Source organism: Phoca vitulina, unplaced genomic scaffold (assembly GCF_004348235.1).
Source record: "Phoca vitulina isolate PV1807 unplaced genomic scaffold, GSC_HSeal_1.0 scaffold203, whole genome shotgun sequence".
Taxonomy (NCBI): domain Eukaryota; kingdom Metazoa; phylum Chordata; class Mammalia; order Carnivora; family Phocidae; genus Phoca; species Phoca vitulina.
Window position 1 is genome coordinate 31,081 of NW_022589902.1, and position 20,614 is coordinate 51,694.

The 20,614-nt window shown below is 45.6% G+C and overlaps 1 long non-coding RNA gene across 1 annotated transcript; it reads left to right on the forward strand.

The window, feature by feature from the left end:
• The first annotated feature begins 10,590 nt into the window (after nt 1-10,590).
• Nucleotides 10,591-19,756, forward strand: LOC116629034. Its single transcript, XR_004298696.1, has 7 exons — nt 10,591-10,704; nt 13,163-13,203; nt 13,494-13,736; nt 14,745-14,843; nt 15,806-15,998; nt 19,123-19,258; nt 19,682-19,756. It is a non-coding gene; the product is annotated as an uncharacterized LOC116629034 (long non-coding RNA).
• The last annotated feature ends 858 nt before the right edge of the window (nt 19,757-20,614 follow it).

A 20,614-nucleotide genomic window follows, 5' to 3' on the forward strand; every position in this document is an offset into this window, starting at 1 on the left:
AAAATCATCTGCAGCCAAGAAATTCTCCTGGCTGTCCCCATCCGTGGTTCAGCAGCACCCACACGGGCATCTGGCCAAATGACGGGGGAGGTTCATGCATATCACTTCCACTGACTACAACGTTGAAGGTACCGTGGGTGTGAATCAGTTCGTAGATTCAAGAGAAGGAAATGCAGTTTGTGCAGCAGAGAGTGGGTGTGGGGAGGAAGGAAGGAGCGGGGAAGGACACTCAGAACCCGTGCAGCTGCTTCCCATGCTCAAAAGGCTAACTTAGGCCAGGCTGCACAAAGCATGGGTCAGATCTTCGTCTAGGAGACATGGGGGCTGGAAGACGTCATGCATTAACCACTGAAGGGCCAGCCTGGGCAGCCCCCTCCTAGTTCATTAACCGTTCCACAAGCAAGTGTGGTCAGTTGAAGATGAAGCTATTTCTCTGAGCAACTGTCATGTGTGCAGTTGGTTTGGAATGTCCTGGGTTCTGAGCCAGTTGGGAGTTAAGAAGACTACTGGTCATTCAGGGTGGGCACCGGCACCCTGGGAATTCTCACTGCAGGGCAGTTGAGAGAATCCAATTCTGGGGCTGCAGAGGTAAGTGAGGGGGAGCTGGAGACATGTTTGGGTCCCCCCAATCCATCAGGGGGTCTTCATTTGGGAAAAAGGCATAGTATTGGTGTCAGGGACTGAAGTGTACAGCCAGGGGACTGCTCAGGAGTTGAGCCATTGTCTTGGGCCATCACCCCCTTGGGGCATCAGCTGACCCCTTGTGACAGTGTTGGGCAGGAGGATGTGCACCTGGGACTGAGGATGGGGCTTGGTTTGGTGTGCAGGGTATGACCTCGTATCTGGGTGATCAGGAAACCATCCATATCCTCTGCCCCAGAGCCCTCCTTCATCATCACTGCAACCCTGAGCACATCACTTAATCTCTCCAAATTTCCATGCCCTGCACCATAAAGTATGGCCCCAGCCCCTCCCCTGCCCACCCCATGGTGCTGATGTGAGCAGAACAAGAAAATCACCGTCTCCGCACTGTCGGAAGTCGAGTATCGACGTCTCCAGCCGTTCCTGTTGAGGGGTCTGTCCCTCTCCTCAGTTCTCTCCTTCCCTGTCATGTATTTTAGAGTCCTCTCGTTAAGTGTGAAATGACATAATTATCTCCTTGAAGAGTGGCCACTGTTAGTACTAGTCATTGTCCTTCTTTGTATAAAAAATGTCATAACCTTTGTTTTAGATTAACAAAAGTGGCCTAGGTGTTTTGTTAGATTAATATCTGCTTGGTGCCTATTTTCCTGTCATTTAACCCTCCACCTCTTTTGTCCTGGATGTAAAGGCTGACTCTTGTAGAGAGCACAGAGACCGCAGATTTTTATCCCCACTGCCAAGCTCTGCCTCTTAATGGAGGGTGTAATCCATGTCAATTTAAGTTAATTACTTTTCAGGTAGCATTGCAATCTGTCCTTTTTCCATTTGTTTTCTACGTGTGTTATATTTTTTTGTTCTCACATGTCTCCATTACTGCTTTTCTTGGTGTTATGTCCCAGAGTATTAACTAAATCCCCATGTTGTTGCTTTTCCTGTGTATTCTGGCTTATATTCTTAGTAGATTTCCCAGACATTGCAATTCACATCTTTATTTATAACATTTTAATTGGATTAATACCAGATTAATTTCCAAGGCATACAGAACCTTTAATCAATTGATGTCCCCTCCTTTTGCCATTATTGTCCTACATACCACATTTCTACATTTCGACTTTGTGAGCTGATCAACACCAATTTATATTGACTTCATGTAGGTTTCTTGTAAATCAGAAGAAAAGAATATATTTTATACGTTTATCCCATATACATTTTATGCACTTACACATTTATACTTGCTTGTATATTCATCTCTGTAACTGTTTCTCCATGGAAAATTGAGTTACTGTGTTGTCTTTTCCTTTCCACTTGAAGGACTCCCCCTAATAGTTCTTGCAGGGCTTGTGACAGCCAGGGGGTTCTCTCAGGTTTTGTTTATCAGGGAATGTCGATGTGTCCTTCATTACTGAAGGAGGTCTGTGCTAGATGAACATTTGTTGCTTGACAGATTTTCTTTTTATTTTCTTTTTTATTTATTTTAAATTTTAAAATTTATTATTTATTTATTTATTTATTTATTTATTTATTTATTTATGATGTTAGTCACCATACAGCACATCATTAGTTTTTGATGTAGTGTTCTATGATTCATTGTTTGCGTATAGCACCCAGTGCCCATGCAATACATGCCCGCCTTAATACCCATCACCAGGCTAACCCATCCCCCCACCCCCCTCCCCTCTGAAACCCTCAGTTTGTTTCCTGGAGTCCATAGTCTCTCCTGGTTTGACTCCCCCTCTGTTTCCCACCCCCTTCAGTTTTCCCTTCCTTCTCCTAATGTCCTCCATGCTATTCCTTATGTTCCACATATGAGTGAAACCATATGATAATTGTCATTCTCTGCTTGACTTATTTCACTTAGGATAATCCACTCCAGTTCCATCCATGTCGATGCAAATGGTGGGCATTCATCCTTTCTGATGGCTGAGTAATATTCCATTGCATATATGGATCACATCTTCCTTATCCTTCCACTTTTTAATCACATTGTTTGTTTTTTATTGTTATTGAGTTGAATGAGTTCCTTGTATATATTAGATATTAACCTTTTATCAGATCTGTGATCTGCAAATCTTTCCTCCCAGGTGGTAGGTTGCCTATTTATTTTGTTGGTGATTTTCTTTGCTGGGCAGGAGCTTTTGAGTTTGATGTAGTTTTGCTTATTTTTTTTTTTCTTTTGTTGCCTTTGCTTTTGGAGGGTGATCCAGAAAAATCACTGCCAGGATCTATGTCGAGCAGGTTTTCCCCTGTGTTTTCTGCTAAGAGCTATGGTTTCAGGTCTTATATTCAAGTCTTGAAACCATTTTGAGTTATTTTTTGTGTATAGTTTCATTCCTTTGCATGGGGCTGTCCAGTTTTCCCACACCATTGATTAAAGAGACTGTTTTTTCCTCCTTGTATATTCTTGGCTCCTTGGTCATAATGTACTGGACCATAGATGTGTGGGTTTCCTTCTGGGCTCTCTCTTCTGTGCTGGTGATCTGTGTGTCTGTGTTTATGCCAGCATGACGGCAATCACTATAGCTTTGTAGTAGAGTTTGAAACCAGGGAGCCTGATGCCTCCAACTTTGTTCTTTCTTAACATTTCTTTGGCTATTCAGAGTCTTTTGTGGTTCCATACAAATTTTAAAGATTCTTTGACTTATGTCTGTGAAAAATGTGTTTGGAATTTTGGTAAGAATTGCATTGACTCTCTAGATGGCTTTGGGTAGTATAGATATTTTAACACTTAGTTCTTCTAATCCATGAGCATGGAATGTCCATTTACTTGTGTTGTCTTCAGTTTCTTTCCTTAATGTCTTGTAGTTTTCAGTGTATAGGCTTTCACCTCTTTGGTTAAATCTATCCCCAAGTATTTTGGGTTTTTTGGATACAGTTTTAAATACGATTTTTTAAAATTTATTTTCCTCTTCATTATTAGTGTATAAAAATGGAACAGATTTTTATGTACTTTTTATCCTGCAACTTTACTGAATTTGTTTATTTTAATAGTTTTTTTTTTGGTGTTGTTTTTAGGGTTTTTTACATATAATATGTCATCTGAATATAGTGACCTTTACTTCTTCCTTTCCAATTTGGATGCCTTTTATTTATTTATTTCTTTTGTGTAATAGCTCTGGCTAGGATTTCCAGTAGTGCAGTTGACCCTTGGCCAACATGGGTTTGAATTGTGTGGTCCACTTAATACATTTTTTTTTTCAGTAAATACAGACATTGCTGTAAATGTATTGTCCTTTTCGATCTTCTTTTTTTTTTTTTTTTTGTCTTTTCACATTTTTATTTAAATTCTAGTTACTTAACATACAGTACAATATTGGTTTCAGGAGAATTCAGGGATTCATCACTTGCAGACAGCACCCAGTGCTCATCATAACACGTGCCCTCCTTAATCCCTGTCACCCAGCTAGTCCATCCCCCAACCACCTCCCCTCTATCAACACTCAGTTTGTTTTCCAGCATCAAGGGTTTCTTATAGTTTGTTTGCCTCTCTGTTCTCTGTAGTCCCCCTCCCATTTGTTGATCTGTTTTGTTTCTTAAATTCCACAGGAGTGAAATCACATGGTATTTGTCTTTCTCTGACTGACTTATTTTCCTTAGCATAATACACTCTAGCTCCATCAGGATTTTCTTTTCTTTTCTTTTTTTTTTAAGATTTTATTTATTTATTTGACAGAGACACAGCGAGAGAGGGAACACAAGCAGGCGGAGTGGGAGAGGGAGAAGCAGGCCTCCCGTGGAGCAGGGAGCCCCATGAGGGGCTAGATCCCAGGACCCTGGGATCATGACCTGAGCCGAAGGCAGACACTCAATGACTGAGCCACCCGGGTGCCCCAAGCTCCATCAGAATTTTCTTAATCACATTCTTTTTCTCTAGCTTACTTTGTTGTAAGAATATAGTCTATGATACGTATAACATTCAAAATATGCGTGAATCAGCTCTTTGTGTTACTGATAAGGTTTCTGGTCAACAGTAGGCTATTAGTAGTTTAGTTTTTGGGGAGTCAAAAGTATACTCAGATTTTCAACTGCACAGGGGTTTGGCACCCCTAATCCCTGCATTATTGAAGCGCCAACTGTATGTTGAATAAAAGTGGCAAGAGTGGGCATCCCTGTCTTGTTCCTGATCTCAGAGGAGAAGCATTTGGTTTTCACCATTGCATAGGATGTGACTTCTCAGGTATGGCCTTTATTATGTTGAGTTACGTTCCCTGTATACCTGCTTTGTTGAGAGTTTTTATCAAAATGGGTGTTGCATTTTGTCAAATGCTTTTTCTGCATCGGTTGAGATGATCATATGATTTTTATCCTTCATTTTGTTAATGCAGCCTATTGGTTTGATTGATTGGTGGATGTTGAAGCCCCCTTGCATCCCTGAAATAAATCTTTCTTGTTCATACCTCTTCCTGTATTGTTGAATTTGGTTTGCTGATATTTTCTTGAGGATTTTTATATCTATGTTCATCACAGATACTGGTCTAATTTTCTTTTCTTGTGGTATCTTGGTAGGGTTTGATAAGGGCAATGCTGGCGTCCTAAAATGAGCTGGGAAGCATTCCTTCCTCTTGTTTTTGTGGAAAAGTTTGAGAAGGATTGGTATTCATTTTTCTTTGAATATTGGTAGAATTCACCAGGAAAGCCATCTGGTCCTGGACTCCTGTTTGTTGAGAGGTTTTTAATTCATTTCATCTCCATACTGGTAATTGGTCTGTTCAGAATTTCTGTCTCTTCATGATTCAGTCTTGGAAGGTTGTGTGTTTCTGGGAATTTATCCTTTTCTTTTAGATTGTCAAACTTGTTGGGGTATAATTGTTCATAGTAGTCTTTTATGAGCCTTTGTCTATGGTATCAATGGGAACATCTCTTTCATTTCTGATTATGAGTCCTCGTTCTTTTTTTTTTTACCTTGAGTCTAGCTGAAAAATTGTCAGCTTTTTTTCTTTTCAAAGAACCAGCTCTTTTGTTGACCTTTGTATTGTCTTTTTTTTAATCTTTCTATTCTCTTCACAGTCTGTATTTCATTTATTTCTGTTCTGATAGGTTACTTCCTTTCTTCTACTAACTTTGGGCTTCCTTTGTTCTTTTTCTGTTTCCTTGAGGTGGAAAGTTAGGTTGCTTATTCAAGACATTTCTTGTTTCTTCAATTAGGCCTGTATCACTATAAACTTCCCTCTTAGAACCACTTTTTTTTTTTTTTTTAAGTAAGCTCGAAGGGTTGCCTGGGTGGCTCAGTCAGTTAAGCTTCTCCCTTTGGCTCAAGTAAGTTGCTGGGATCGAGCCCTACATCAGGCTCACTGCTCAGTGGGTGGAGCCCGCTTCTCCCTCTCCCACTACCTGCAGCTCCCCCTGCTTGTGCTCAATCTTTTTGTGTCTCTCTCTTTCTGTCAAATAAATAAATGAAATATTTAAAAACAAATACATTGAGCTGTATGCCCAGTGTGGTGCTCAAACTCACAGCCACAAGATCAAGAGTCACAACGCTCCACCGTCTAAGCCAGCCAAGTGCTGCATTCTTGGAACCCCTTTTGCTGCATTCCATTAATTTTGCTCTGTTGTATTCCATTTTCATTTGTCTCAAAATATTTCTTGGTTTCTCTTTTGGTTTGCTCACGGACCCATTTGTTGTTCAGTAGCATGTTGTGTAATCTGCACGTTTGTGCATTTCCAGGTTTCTTCTTGTAATTGATATCTCGTTCCATACCACTGTGGTTGGAAAAGATGCTTGATTTGATTTCAGTCATCATTTTGGAAAATTCTAGGCTTCTTGAATTTATTGACTTGTCGTGTGGCCTAACTTATGGTCTAGCTTGGAGAGTGTTCTATGTGTACTTGAGAGGAATACATTCTGTTTTTGGACGGAGTTAAGTCCCTCTAATTACCTTGTTGTCTGAGGCTGATATTTCCTTATTGACCTTCTGTCTGGATGGTCTATCCATTGATATGAGGTATGAAAGTCCCCCACAGTATCGCTGCTCATTTCTCCTTTAAGGTTTGTTCATATAAGCTCTGCATATTTAGTTGCTCCTCTATTGGGTGGGTAAATATTTACAAATGTTGCATCATCTTTTTGGATTGATTCCTTTATCATAATATAATGCCCTTCTTCGGCTCTTCATACAGTGTTTGGATTCTTTTTTCTCCTCCATTGGACTGAGAATCAGAAGGTCATTTGTTAGCTCTGCAGCCTTGAACAAAGCACAACCCTTCTCTTAGTCTGCTTTTTTTCTCTATAAAATAGAAACAATAAATTCTTCTCCTAGGACCATCTCATGACTCAAATAAGAGAATGTGTATAAAAGTGCTTGGTAAACTATAGATACTGCCCAAATACAAAAAGTTATAATGCTCATGATTATGCAACAGCCAAATGTTCAGGATAAGATTTTTTAAAGACATATTTATTTACTTTAGAGAGAGAGAGCATGCACACGCATGTGCTAGAGAAGGGAAGGGCAGGGGCAGAGGGACAGAGCGAATCCTCAATCGACTCCCTGCTGAGCCCACGTGGAGGCCGAAGTGGGGCTCTGTCCCAGGACCTTGGGATCATGACCTGAGCCAAAATCAAGAGGCAGCTGCTTAACCAACTGTGCCACCCAGGTGCCCCAGGATAAGATTTTAAAAAAATAATATTTATTGAGGGCACCTGGGTGGTTCAGTTGGTTAAGTGACTGCCTTCGGCTCAGGTCATGATCCTGGGGTCCCAGGATTGAGTCACACATCGGGCTCCCTGCTCAGCAGGGAGTCTGCTTCTCCTCTGACCCTCCTCCCTCTCATGCTCTCTGTCTCTCATTCTCTCTCTTGCAAATAAATAAAGTCTTAAAAAAAAAATAAAAAAAAAATTTATTGAGGGCTTACTGGTGTAGGAGTATTCTAAGTGACCTCTATCTCCTTTAATTCAAAAAACTATTTTTCTTGGGCGCCTGGGTGGCTCAGTTGATTAAGCGACTGCCTTCGGCTCAGGTCATGATCCTGGAGTCCCTGGATCGAGTCCCGCATCGGGCTCCCTGCTCAGCAGGGAGTCTGCTTCTCCCTCTGACCCTCCCCCCTCTCATGTGCTCTCTCTCATTCTCTCTCTCTCAAATAAATAAATAAAATCTTTAAAAAAAAACAAAACTATTTTTCTTTTTCTTTTTTTTTTTAAAGATTTTATTTATTTATTTGACAGAGAGAGAGATAGCGAGAGCAGGAACACAAGCAGGGGGAGTGGGAGAGGGAGAAGCAGGCTTCCCGCCGAGCAGGGAGCCCGATGTGGGACTCGATCCCAGGACCCTGGGTTCATGACCTGAGCCGAAGGCAGACGCTTAACGACTGAGCCACCCAGGCGCCCCCAAAACTATTTTTCTTAAAGAAAATTAAAAATAAAAGCTATCCTAAAAGTAAATTTTCATATTATCCTCAGAGTTGGGGAAACACAGGCACAAGAGAGGTTAAGTAGGGGCCCCTGGGTGGCTCAGTTGGTTAAGCTTCTGCTTTTAGCTCAGGTCATAATCCCAGGGTCCTGAGATTGAGCCCCGTGTTGGGTTCCCTGCTCAGCGGGGAGTCTGCTTCTCCCTCTGTCCCTCCCCCTACCTGTGCCCACTCTCTGTCGGCCTCTCTCTCTCAGATAAATAAAATAGTCAAAAAAGAAGTTAAGTAACTTGCTCAATGTCATAGTAAATATTAGAACCAGATACAGACCTGAGTGTGTCTCTGAAGTCTGTGTTCTTTCTTTTTTAAGTTTACCAAATATATACATAGCCCTCAAAATATCATAGATTAAATTACTTTAGCCTTTCTCAAAACGAGCATTGGAAGATGCTATAATTCAGGTCACCCGGCTGGCTCGGTCAGTGGAGTATGAGACTCTTGATCTCATAGTTGTGAGTATGAGCCACGTTGGGGATACAGCTTACTTAATTAAAAAAAAAAAAAGATGGTATAATTGGGCTTGTTTTCTTTTTCCTTTTGCCCCCTTCACCCATTTCTCCCACCTCCAACTCCCTACCTCTGGCAGTCACCCATTTTTCTCTCTAGGAGCTCAGTTTTTTGTTTTTGTTTTCTTTGTTTTAAGGTTCCACGAGTAAGTGATTTATAGTATTTGTCTTTCTCTGTCTGGCATATTTTACTTAGCAGAATGCCTTCAAGTTCCATCGAAATGGCAAGTAGAAAGATTTCATTCTTTATTATGGCTGAGTAGTATTCCATTGTGTGTATCTACGACAATTTCTTTCTCCATTCATCCATTGATGGGCACTTAAGTTGTTTCTATATTTTCATTGTTGTACATAATCCTGCAGTGAACACGGGGTGCATATACCTGTTTCAGTTAGTGTTTTCATTTTCTTCAGATAAATACTCAGAAGGGGAATTGCTGGATCCTATGGCAGTTCTATTTTTAATTTTTTTGAGGCACTTCTGTACTGTTTTCCATAGTGGCTGCACCAATTTGTACTCCCAGCAACAATGCACAAGAGTTTTCCTCTTCTTCACATCTTCACCAAAACTTGTTATTTCTTGTCTGATAATGGCCATTGTAACAGGTGTGAAGTGGTGTCTCATTGTGCTTTTGATTTGCATTTCCCTGATGATTAATGATGTTGAGCATCTTTTCATGTTTGTGTTGACCATCTGTATGTCTTCTTTAGAAAAATGTCTATTTGGATGTGCCCATTTTTACATTAGATTGCTTGTGGGTTTTTTGTTTGTTTGTTTTTGTGGTTTTGTTTTGTTTTGTTTTGCTTTTGAGTTGCATGAGCTCTTTATATTTTGGATAATAACCCCTTATCAGATATATGATTCGCAAATGTTTTCTCATTCAGTAGGTTGCCTTTTTATTTTGTTGATAGTTTCCTTTGCTGTTTGGAAGCTTTTTAGTTTGATGTAGTCCCACACTTTTTTTTATTGTTTTTACTTTTGGTATTAGGTTAAAAAAAATCACTACCAAGAGCTATGTCAAGTAGCTTTTCCCTATGTTTGCTGCTAAGAGTTTTATGGTTTCAATTCTTATATTCAAGTCTTGAATCCATTTTGAGGTAATTTTTGTGTATGGCGTAAGATAATGGTGCAGTTTCATTCTTTTGCTTGTGGCTGTCCAGTTTTCCCAGCACCATTGATTAAAGAGACTGTTCTTTCCCCCTTGTATATTCTTGGCTCCTTGGTCATAAGGTACTGGACCATAGATGTTTGGGTTTCCTTCTGGGCTCTCCCTTCTGTTCTGGTGATCTGTGTGTTTGTTTTTATGCCAATACTAGATTGTTTTGATTGCTCTAGCTTTGTAATAGTCTGAAATCAGCGAGTGTGCAGCCTTTAGCATTGTTCTTCTTTCTCTAGGTTGGTCTGGCTATTCAGCCTTTTGTGGCTTCATACAAATTTTTGGATCCTTTGTTCTATTTGTGTGAAAAATGGAATTAGAATTTTGATAGGAAGTACAGTGAATCTGTAGATAGTTTGGGGAAGTATGGAGATTTTAACACTATTAATTCTTCTAATCCTTGAGCATGGAATGTCTTTCCATTTACGTGTGTTGTCTTCAGTTTCTTTCCTTAACGTCTTATAGTTTTCAGTATATAGGTTTTCACCTCTTGGTGGAGTTTCTTCCTGGGTATTCTATTCTTTTTGATGCGACTTCAGCTGGGATCATCTTCCTAATTTCTTTTTCTGATAATTTGTTATTAGTGTATAGACACACAACAGATTTTTGTGTATTGATATTGTATCCTATACCCTTACTGAAATCAGTCATTAGTTCAAACAGTTTTTCTGTGGAGTCTTTGTTTTCCTTATATACTATGTCATCTGCAAATAGTGACAGTTTTTCTGTGGAGTCTTTGTTTTCCTTATATACTATGTCATCTGCAGATAGTGACAGTTTTTCTTGTTTCTTTCCAATTTAGATGCCTTTTGTTTATTTTTCTTGCATAATTGCTCTGCCTAGGTTTTCCAATACTATGTTGAATAAAAGTGGTGAGAAAAGATCAGGAAAGTTCCTAACATAGAGGATCTTAGAGGAACTGAAGAAAGCTGAAACTTTTCACTATTGGATGGGATGTTATCTGTGGGCTTGTCCTGTGTGGCCTTTATCATGTTGAGGTATGTTCCCGCTCTACCTGCTCTGTTGAGAATTTTGATCATAAATGGATACTAGGTTTTGTCAAATGCTTTCTCTGCATTTCTCAAGATGATCACATGATTTTTATTCTTCATTTTGTTAATGTGATAGATCACTTTGACTGATGTGCATGTGTGAACCCTCCTCCTTCCATTCCTGGAACAAATCCCACTTGATCATAGTATATGATCCTTTCAGCATAGTGGTGATCTTCGTTTGCTAGTATTTTGTTGAACATTTTTGCCTCTATGTTCATCAGGGATATTGGCCTGTAATTCTCTTTCCTTGGAGTGTCATTGTCTGGATTTGGTATCAGGGTAATGTTGGCCTCGGCAAATGAGTTTACAAGCTTTCTCTTCTGTTTTTTGGAAAAGTTTGAGAAGGACTGTATGAATTCTTCCCTGAATGGTAGAATTCACCATTAAAGGCATTTAGTCCTGGAATTTGGTTTTTGGGAGGTTTTAAATTGCTGATACGATGAGCACTAGGTGCTTTATGTAAGTGTTGAGTCACTAAATTCTATTCCTGAAACTAATGTTATACTGTGTATGTCACTAATTAGAATTTATTTATTTATTTACTTTAATTTACTTATTTATTATTTTTAAGTTTTTATTTTTTATTTTTTTTTAATTTTATTTATTTGACAGAGAGAGACACAGCGAGAAAGGGAACACAAGCAGGGAGAGTGGGAGAGGGAGAAGCAGGCTTCCCACAGAGCAGGGAGCCCGATGTGGGGCTCGATCCCAGGACCTTGGGATCATGACCTGAACTGAAAGCAGATGCTTAATAACTGAGCCACCCAGGAGCCCTTAAGATTTTATTTATATGAGAGAGAGGGACAGACAGGCAGCACGAGTGGGAGGGACAGAGGGAGAGGAGGAGAGAGAGAGTCTCATGAAGACTCCATGCTGAGCCTGGAGCCTGATGTGGGGCTGAGTCACATGACCCTGAGATCACAACCTGACCCGAAACCAAGAGTCAGAGGCTCAACCGACTGAGCCATCAGGCGCCACAATGAACTAGAATTTAAATAAAAATTTGAAACATAAATATAAATAAATAAATTGCTGATTCTTTGAGGTTGTCCAAATTGTTGCTGTGTCCTGTTCACAGTAGTCCCTTTGAGGCTTTGTTTTGGTGGTGTCCATTGTCATATCTCTACTGTCATTTCTGATTTTACTCCCCTCTTTTTCTTTCTTGGTGTGTGTAGCTAAAGTTGTGTCAATTTTGTTTTATGGTTTTTTTTAGATTTATTTATTTATTTATTTATTTATTTGAGAGAGAGTGCACAAGAAGAGAGGCAGAGGGAGAGAGAACCCCAAGCTGACACCACACTGAGCACAGATCCTGACACAGGCCTTGATATCAATTCCCTGAGGTCATGACCTGAGCAGAAATCATCAGTCGGATGCTTAATCAACGGAGCCACCCAGGCGCCCTATCTTTCCTCTTTTTTTTTAGTCCCTCTTTCATTTATTTCGGTTCTGATCTTTGTTGTTGCCCTCCTCCTACTGACTTTGGGCTTTGTTCTTTTCTTAGGTCACAAGGTGTCACATTAGGGTGTGTGTTTGAGACTTCTCTTCCTTCTTGAGGCAGGCCTGTATCGCTATAAACTTCCCTCTTAGAACCACTGTTGCTGCCTCTCACAAATGTTGGTATGTGTTTAAATGGCATTGAATTCTATTTTGTCTGATTATAGCTCTTCCAGCTCTCTCTTGGATCCCACTTGCGCAGAACATCTTTTCTGTCCCATTACTTTTGGTCTGTGTTGTCCTTAGGCACATGGATGGGTGTTGTGTTTCCAGCCACTGTATGTCTTTTGATTGGACATTTCACCGGGTTCGTTGTAAATCACTGTCCACTGTGTTCTGCTCTGGGTTTGCATAAGCCAGTTGACTTGAATAAAGAAAGTCCAGACCCTGGATTTGTCTCTCCTTTTACTTTCACTTTGGAGTTATTTGTAATAACAAAGACTGTTTATTGAGTCCCTGCTATCGGTGAGGCCATTGCTGTGTCTTGACCCACTTGATTCCTTCTGTAACCCTGCATGAGAGGGACGATCCTTTTCCCCATTCTAGAGGTGAGGAAACTAAAGCTCAGAGAGGCTCAGTCTGTGTGTCTAGTAACTATCCATGGAGCTCAGCCTCTGTGCCAGGCCGTGGTGTGGGCCAAAGATACAGAAGAGACCAGAGGGGTCCTTGGGAATCAGGACGTCCTCTAGCAACCCTTCTGCCCTCTCTGAGCGCCGGCCATACCACGCTGGCTCTGGACATGTGCACTATGGACCCTGCTCCTGCCACTCCAGGGCAGGTGCTGTGTGCCCTGTGTGTGAGGGCACTCCATCCTCCCCGCATCCAGCTCATGGTCAGGGGCAGGGTCACTGAGGGGGCGGCCTGGAGAAAGTTGGGAGATGACCATGCCTTTTTCTCTTAACAGGAAGGACCTGCTTCTGTCTGAATTATGGAGTCTGGTACTAGGTGGGTACCAGATGGCCAGGGCTGGGGGTGGAGGGTGTGGGAGGAGGGCCTGAATGTGGACAAAGAAAGGAGTCCAGTCCATATTTGGTGATATTTTTGTTCACAGAGCTAGGTTCTAATTCTGACTTCCTGCTCACAGCTGTGTATCTTGGCACTTCCTAGCCCTGAGCCTCAGTTTCTATATCTGTGAAAGGGATTATTTGAGGATTAAATGACAATACGGGGAGGGAATGTAGAGCAGTTAGAATTTTTCTTGAGGGACATTTAGTTTGTTTCCTTTGTCTTTTTAGTTCTTACATCTGACTGTTCGTGAGCACCTTTATGCGTAAAGCTCTTACCAAATACAGGATGATCCTCTCAGGACATTTCCCAGAAGTGGACTTCTTCAGTGACAGGCAGTGACCAGCTTGATATCTGCTGTCAAGTTTCTCCCAACAAGCTTCCAGCAGGACTTTCAGCAGCAAGGACTGAAAGAGCCAGTTTTACATGCAGCCTTTCCGAGCCAGGAGTCTTATTTGAAGATAGCTTGGCTGGTAAGTGAAAATCAGTGTCTTACTCTGGGGTTGTAGGGTCTTTAGCTTTTTGTTTTGTGTACAGGTTTGTTCAAATAAATTCAGTGTCAGTATAATGAAATGAAAGATAAGAGAACCCACTGCCGTGTGAGAAGATTTAAACGACTGTATTTTGTTAGACTCCAAGAGCCCCAGCCTTATTTTTCTTTGAACTTTTGACATTAAATATTCCTATTCCCAGACTTTTACAGTGTGATTTTGAGAGCTCTGTTCCTCTGTTCTTTGTTATAATCAAAAAGTAGATACTTCAGAGCATAACCCACATTAACCAGGTACCTCCTACTAAATTAGACACAGTTCACATTACAGTTCTGGGTGGAAACTGTGCCCATAAATGAAGCCAGTTTTTTGCTGGAACATTCTCAGGGGTTGCAGGCGGGGGGTGAGGGGCAGGTGACATGAAAGGACCCGGGACAGCCTGTGGTGCTGGTGGGCCTGGCCGTACCTCCCAGGCATGTTTGGGAGTGAGGCCCGCGGCCTTCTCCCTGAGGAGCTGAAGCATTTCCCGACTTGCTTTTTTTCTCCCTGGGTCTGTGGATTTCGGTGAAGGATTTGGTTCACAGGGTCGGAGCATGCCCTCTGACTGTGTTCGGGGGCCTGCTCTTTCAGAAACCATCAAGGGCTATCTTTCAAAACATCTGGAACAATTGAAGGCCCCTGAGGGGACTTGTTTGGAAGCCCTTGGAAAACTGCATCTTGACTCCTCGTCAGATGAGTCTGCTGCGACTCCTGGCTCCATCCCAGGGGAGTCCCCAGTCCCGGGAACCTGCCATTTGAAGTGTGTATGTTATGGCATTGGGAACTTTGCCACCTGAGTCCTAGGTAGACACCAGCTCACATTTTTGCTTCTCTTTTTGGAAAAGTGCCAGGCACATCTTTGGGTTCTTCTTGATCACCCCCTCCTTTGGTCTTGCACACGGTCTGCACACAGATCGTTGCGTTGATAGAACTCATTCTTCCCCTCTGCAGATTCCCAGAAGGCACTGCTGGGTGTACGACCCTCTCTTTAGCCAGCTAGAAGTCGTGGTTTTGAATAGCCTCGGTGTGACTGTTCTCAGGGAGAACGAGGTGAGTGGCTTGGGGAAGGGGAGCGGGAGGGCCGTGTGATTGCTGACCGAGGGGGACCCCAGGCTGTGCCCCATGGACGCACCTGCTCTGCAGTAGCCGTCGTTCCCTCCCACTGCCCACTTGTGTTCGTGCCGCCTGTCACAGGGGACCTGTCTGCCCCACATCGTGGCCTAGGTGGTGCCCATCACAAAAACACCAAATGGAACAAATGGCGTGGCCTGAAACCTGTTATATTTGCAAAATTCTAGTGAGAATCCTGTGTCCAGGATCCTCTGGTAATTTCCTAAGTTGGTACTTACTGTTGGTGGTAAAAAATAAAGGGGTCCGCAGTCTCGGTGCCTCACATGACGGCTTTCTGGTTGGCATTTACCCTGTGCTAGGGGAGGTCATAGAAGGGGACAGAACATCTCTCTTTGCACGGTAGCCCGGTCACACCCATAGCATCTGGCTGTGAGCTGTGGGTAGATCGTGCGCCCTGGGGTGAAATTTGTGAGACCTGGAACAAGATCATCTCACCAGCAGGGGCCTGAAGCCAGTGGAGGGACACACCCCTGCAAGCCGCTTTGCATTGCTGGGGGGATTACAGAATGATCATTTGATCCCTGTCCGTGTTCGAAAATGACCAAGTCATTATTGTGAAACCTGAAAATCAGGCCCCGCTGAGAGAAGAGAATCCTTCACCAGTGTTGGCGGGGCCCTGAAACCCTGCCCCTCCATTCATGTCATCTTTCCTGAGTGCCTGCCCTGGGCAAGGCAAGGGCTTTGGGGGGAGGCCAAGATAGATGCAGTCCCGGTGTCCAGGGGCCCAGGTTCCCATCAAGGCGTGTGGCCTGTCAACAAGTACGTGGTGAGCAGAACAGAGAGGGGAAGTCACTCCGTGCCGTTTGAGGGGCTGGAGGAAGGGTTTCTATGCCATTTGAGGGTGATGTCACTGACGCATGGCCCTCCTGTCCCCCCCGCAGGGTACCAGATCGCCACCGCCTGGCCGGCAGCAGCCCCAGCACGTTCACCACGGTGGAGGTGGGTGCCACGGTGAGGCAGTTCACGGGCACCGAGCTGGCCCCTGAGTCAGCATACATCTTCAGGCTGCCGGCCAAGACGAGGCAGGGCTGGGCGAGCCGCTGGAGGCCCCCGTCATCACCACTGAGAAGAGAGGTAAGACCCGAGGCCCAAGTCCACTGTCGTGGTGCTACGGGGGAGGAGAGCTGGGCAGGAAACGGAGCCGGGAACTTGCAGGGTCCACGGCTTCCAGGTCAGGCCCTGTACCGTCGCGTGTCTACACAGCCTGACGTTTATCAGCCAGGCAGGAATGTCCCCGGTTTGATGCTGGAGACTGGGCTCAGAGAGGTTGTGTCACTGGCCCAGGGTGGCTCTGAGTCACCGTGTTGGAGGGCAGCTCCCTGAAGCCAGGCACTTGGTCTCTGATGTTCAAAACCACGTGCCCAGCTGAGCAGGTGCTCAGTAAAGTTTCCTGTGGAGCAATCCTCGGGAGATCTGTCTTCATGGACGCCGCTTCTGTTCCAAACACTGGCGAGGTGCTTATTGTACATTGTCTTGGTTTATCCTCACCAAAGCCTGGGGAACAAAGCACTGTGAGCCCCAGTTCTACAGAAGAAGTGGGGGCCCAGACAGATTCAGTCAGTTGCCGGGGACGCAACTGTGGGGCAGTGACGTGAACACCCTCCACACACCCCCAGACCCCCTCTTCCCACACCAATCTGCTGTGAGTTCCCATCTCGGCAAGCCCCTGACGTGCCCTTCAGCCTCGCTGTGGAATCTGCCTCAGCAGGCTCCCTAACCAAGGCCACCCCAAGTCCAGGTGTGGAGATCAGGGCCAGGCCCAGAGGTCTGAGGGAAGAGGACGACAGGAAGGCACTTGCACGCAGGGCCGATGGGTGCGCTCGGAGAGATGACCTGTCCTACCTCCAATCTGGGAGTGCCTAGCGCCAGGCTCTGGAGCTGTGTGACCTTAGGCAAGGCCCTTCCCCTCTCTGTTCCCTGGCGCCCACCTGGCGGCACTTGGGAAGCACCCGAGGGCCAGCACCGTCCACGTGGTGCCATGGCCTTGCTCAGAGTGTGAGCCGGTGTCCCCGCGTGTGATCACTCTAGGACAAGATCTAGAGCAGATGGTTTAAGTGAGGCAGGGGTTGAACCCAGAGTGCTTGAAAAACAATCCAAAGGGCCGATCCGAAACCTACCAAAGATAGAAGGCAAAAGAGGCCGGTGTGCACTGAGCTCTTGCCACGTTCTGGCCACCTTCCAGGCATTGCAGCCCATTGCTCTCTCTACTTGCACACATCAGGCCGAACCTGTCCTCTAGGGTTTTTGTGGAGGCTTCATTCCACAGGCTAGACTGATGAAAGCATTGGCCATTGGCCGTCGATTGAACCTCCAGCCCCTCTCCCGTCCTCAGAAGTCATGGGTGGGACCAAAAGTTCCAACCCTCTGATCACAAGGTTGGTTGTCCTGGTGACCAGCCCACATCCTCATTAACATGACGCGACACCTTTGTCACTCTGGACAAAGACAGGTATATGAGAAACAAGTTTTCTCATCTGAATGGCTAAATAGATATTCTTCTTACAAGTCACAACATTGCAAACATGGCTCCAGTCTCTGCTTCTGTGCTCACAGGACGCCCTCCCAGGGGTGTGTCCAATCTCTCTCCTCTTCTAAGGATGTTTGGATCATCTTATTGCCTCAGTATTTGTCAAATGATTGCTGGATCCTAAATTGCTTCTCAAAATATGCCTTTTCTTCATGTTCTGCAACTGATCATGTGGAACACTTGGGCTCCCCGTGTGAATTAGCTATTATAATACCTTGCTCATGTTCATCTGTCCAGAGTTTGCAGTTACATTTGCAAGCAGCTTTGCTGTTAGTGACCTTCAAGCTTGAAGGTGGTCCTCTTGACTTTAGGTGTCATTGAAAAGACCCCTAGATACTTTGTTTTGGGGTTTTGGGGGCATCCGTAGGTTTAGCTTGTATTTGTAGGACCCAGGACTCTATATATGCATTTATGTCAGGTAGATTTCTAGAAGTGTAATTGTTGGGTTAAAAGGCAAGTGCATTGAAAACCTTGATAAATAAAACCCAATTGCCCTCCAAAAAAGAAACCAGTCCCTGGATTAGGGTGCTTCCTACTGCACTGTGTTGCTCTTAACTGCAAGGTCTGCAAAACCCTGTGTCCATATAAGCTGGCATCCACAGGTACCAGGGGTTAGGACACCAACGTATCTTTTTGGAGGACACAGTTCAACCCACAACAGAGGAGTTTTCCTACAACAAAGCTGTGGCCTCTACTCTGGGACCAGGACAGCATTTCCTAAGACGCTGGTGGCGTCCTATAGACAGTGGCTGTGTAGGCATCACGGGGAATTCGGCGTGCATCCCTGTCTCTGGACAAGCTTCACCACCCTGCTGCAGCCAGGGGTCCTGGGCGTGCCCTTTGTCCATCTGTCTGGTCACAGCTTGAGCGGTTCTTGTCCTTATTTGCTGAGTATTCCAGAGGAGACACGGGACCCAGATCCCCTGGCCCCCTGGCCTGCACTCTGGCTGCTGCAGCCCTCCCCAGACTAATGAACCAACAGAAATTGACGGGAGGGAGAATGTGAGCTGGGCATCCCTGTGTGCATCCTGGTGTGGGTTAAATTCTGAGATTCAGGGCCTGGCTAACACCATTCATGTTCCACAGGGTGTCGAAACGTCGAATGAGCACCTGCCCTACCCTAGGCCCTTCATATGCCACCTGACATTGGAGGGACCACGGGGCTTCCAGCTTAGGTCTGAGTCAGGGCAGAATAGGGGTGATCTGGCATGCAGAGCACTCACTGCCCCCCGCCCCCGCCCCCAGTGAGGCTGCCACGAACCTGGGTGGCTGTCAGGGACAGGTTGGGGCCAGCCAGTGGATGATGCAGAACCAGCCCACATGCATAGGTTCCTTAGAGTTCTGGGTTCACTAGGCAATGGGTAGCGTCTTCGCCCACCTGCTACCTGGGCTGTATTCCCCGCCTTAGCCTGGGGTCCTACAAGTATTCGGTTAAGATGCTCAGTGTCCACGTACCACACACCGGCACCAGGAAACCTGGGCTCTCAGGGTCTGATCCTCTACCTGGGGGCCCCTGTGCTCCTCTTCATGAATGTGGCACCTACCTTTTTGTCTGCAAACAACCTAGAACCCCTATTTGAATTAGTGATTTCCTCCAGCGCAGTTGGCTGATTCAACTTGAAGCGGAGGTCTTGAGGCCCCGTGGGCGGGCTGACCTTGATGTATTTGCAGCCTCCAAGAGACAAGAGCCTGAACAGCCTTCTTCAGGAATACCAGATCTACTACTGGGAGCTGGAGTCAGAGGTATCCTCAGCCACCGTGTCCAAGACGCTCAAAACCCCTCCAGCTTTACGGGCTGAGCTCCCAGGTGAGACACTTCCCTGTCCCGACACAGGCGCCGCCCTGCACACCCAGGAGAGGAATCATTGTGCATGTTCGCTCCGTGCAAGGCATGGTGGGAACTGCCCTGGAGGGCCAGAGGAGATGGGGCTCGCCTCCAAGGGGCAGAGCCACTGGAGTGGACAGGTCTCTGTGGCAACCCAGGTGTGCACGGAGAGGTGGTGGCCCATGTAGAGCTCCTGGGCTTTGGGGGCTTACACTCACCTGTGTGGAGATCAGGGGAGGCTTCACGGAGGAGGAGCCATTTGAGATAGGTTGTCAGGGAAAAGGGATTTCACTGAGGACACCAGGGAAGGTAAGACTTACAAGGGCCCGGCAAAGCTAAATGTTCAGGGAGTGGGAAGAGAGAGGTGTTCCCAGGCCAGCTGACCCCTGTCTCCTCCACCTGTAGCTCTGAGAAACACCGGTGCTATGAGGTCATCCTCACGGCCTACAACATCATTGGCGAGAGCCCAGCAGTGCGCCGGAGGAGGTGTTTGTCAGCGAGGCCGGTAAGGTCCGGGTGTTCCTGCCTTCTGGGAGGCCTGGCCTGGCGCTCTCAGGGGCTGAGTAGTGTGCCTGTGATGAGGAGCATGGCGCTGGTGCGCAGCCGGGAGGTTCCAGGTCCCTGCTGGGAGAGACGGGACCTGCCAAGGGCAGCTGGGCTGACCTGGCGGCCAGAGAGACCCGTCCAGTCTTGCATTCAGACCTGAGGGTTCCGCTTCCCCTCTGGCCTCGGTCCAGTTTTTAAAAAGGCAGAATGCGCTCCCTCTCCCAACTCCTTGTGTGTCCCAAGTCGTGCTCCCAGAAAGAGGCTGCTGCCTCCACGGGAATCCAGGCATGTGGGGACCTTTGCCTCAGCTGGGAAGTTTGTGCTTGGTCGCCCACAGTCCCTGGCAGACCCCAGCAGAGGCCTGGCACCCACGTCAGCCTGACCTCCTGGTCACGGCCCCTTCTCAGGTCTCAGAAAGCCACGTGGATCATTGTTTATACCCCCTTTAGATAAGATGCAGCCCCTGAGTTTGTTTCCAGGGCTGTCCCTTCTGTGGAGGCTCCCAGAGAGAGGTCATGTCGCGTTGAGAGCAGATTGGGCTCCTGATCCGAGGCCCTGTCCGCTCTCCCGCCCTGTGCCGGGGCTCCTGCGCAGGTCAGCTGGAGCAGGTAGAGGGTCGTGCTTCAGGACGGGAATGGTGGGAATTCCCTCTGAGGACAGAGCCCCAGGCTTGCAGCAGAAGGTGGTTCAGCCCCTGGGCCAGCCCACAGAAATGTGTCCGGTGACCTTCGAAATTTGGAGAGGTTACTGTTATAAACCAAAGGACAGCACTGGGGGCCTAACTTGGCAGGA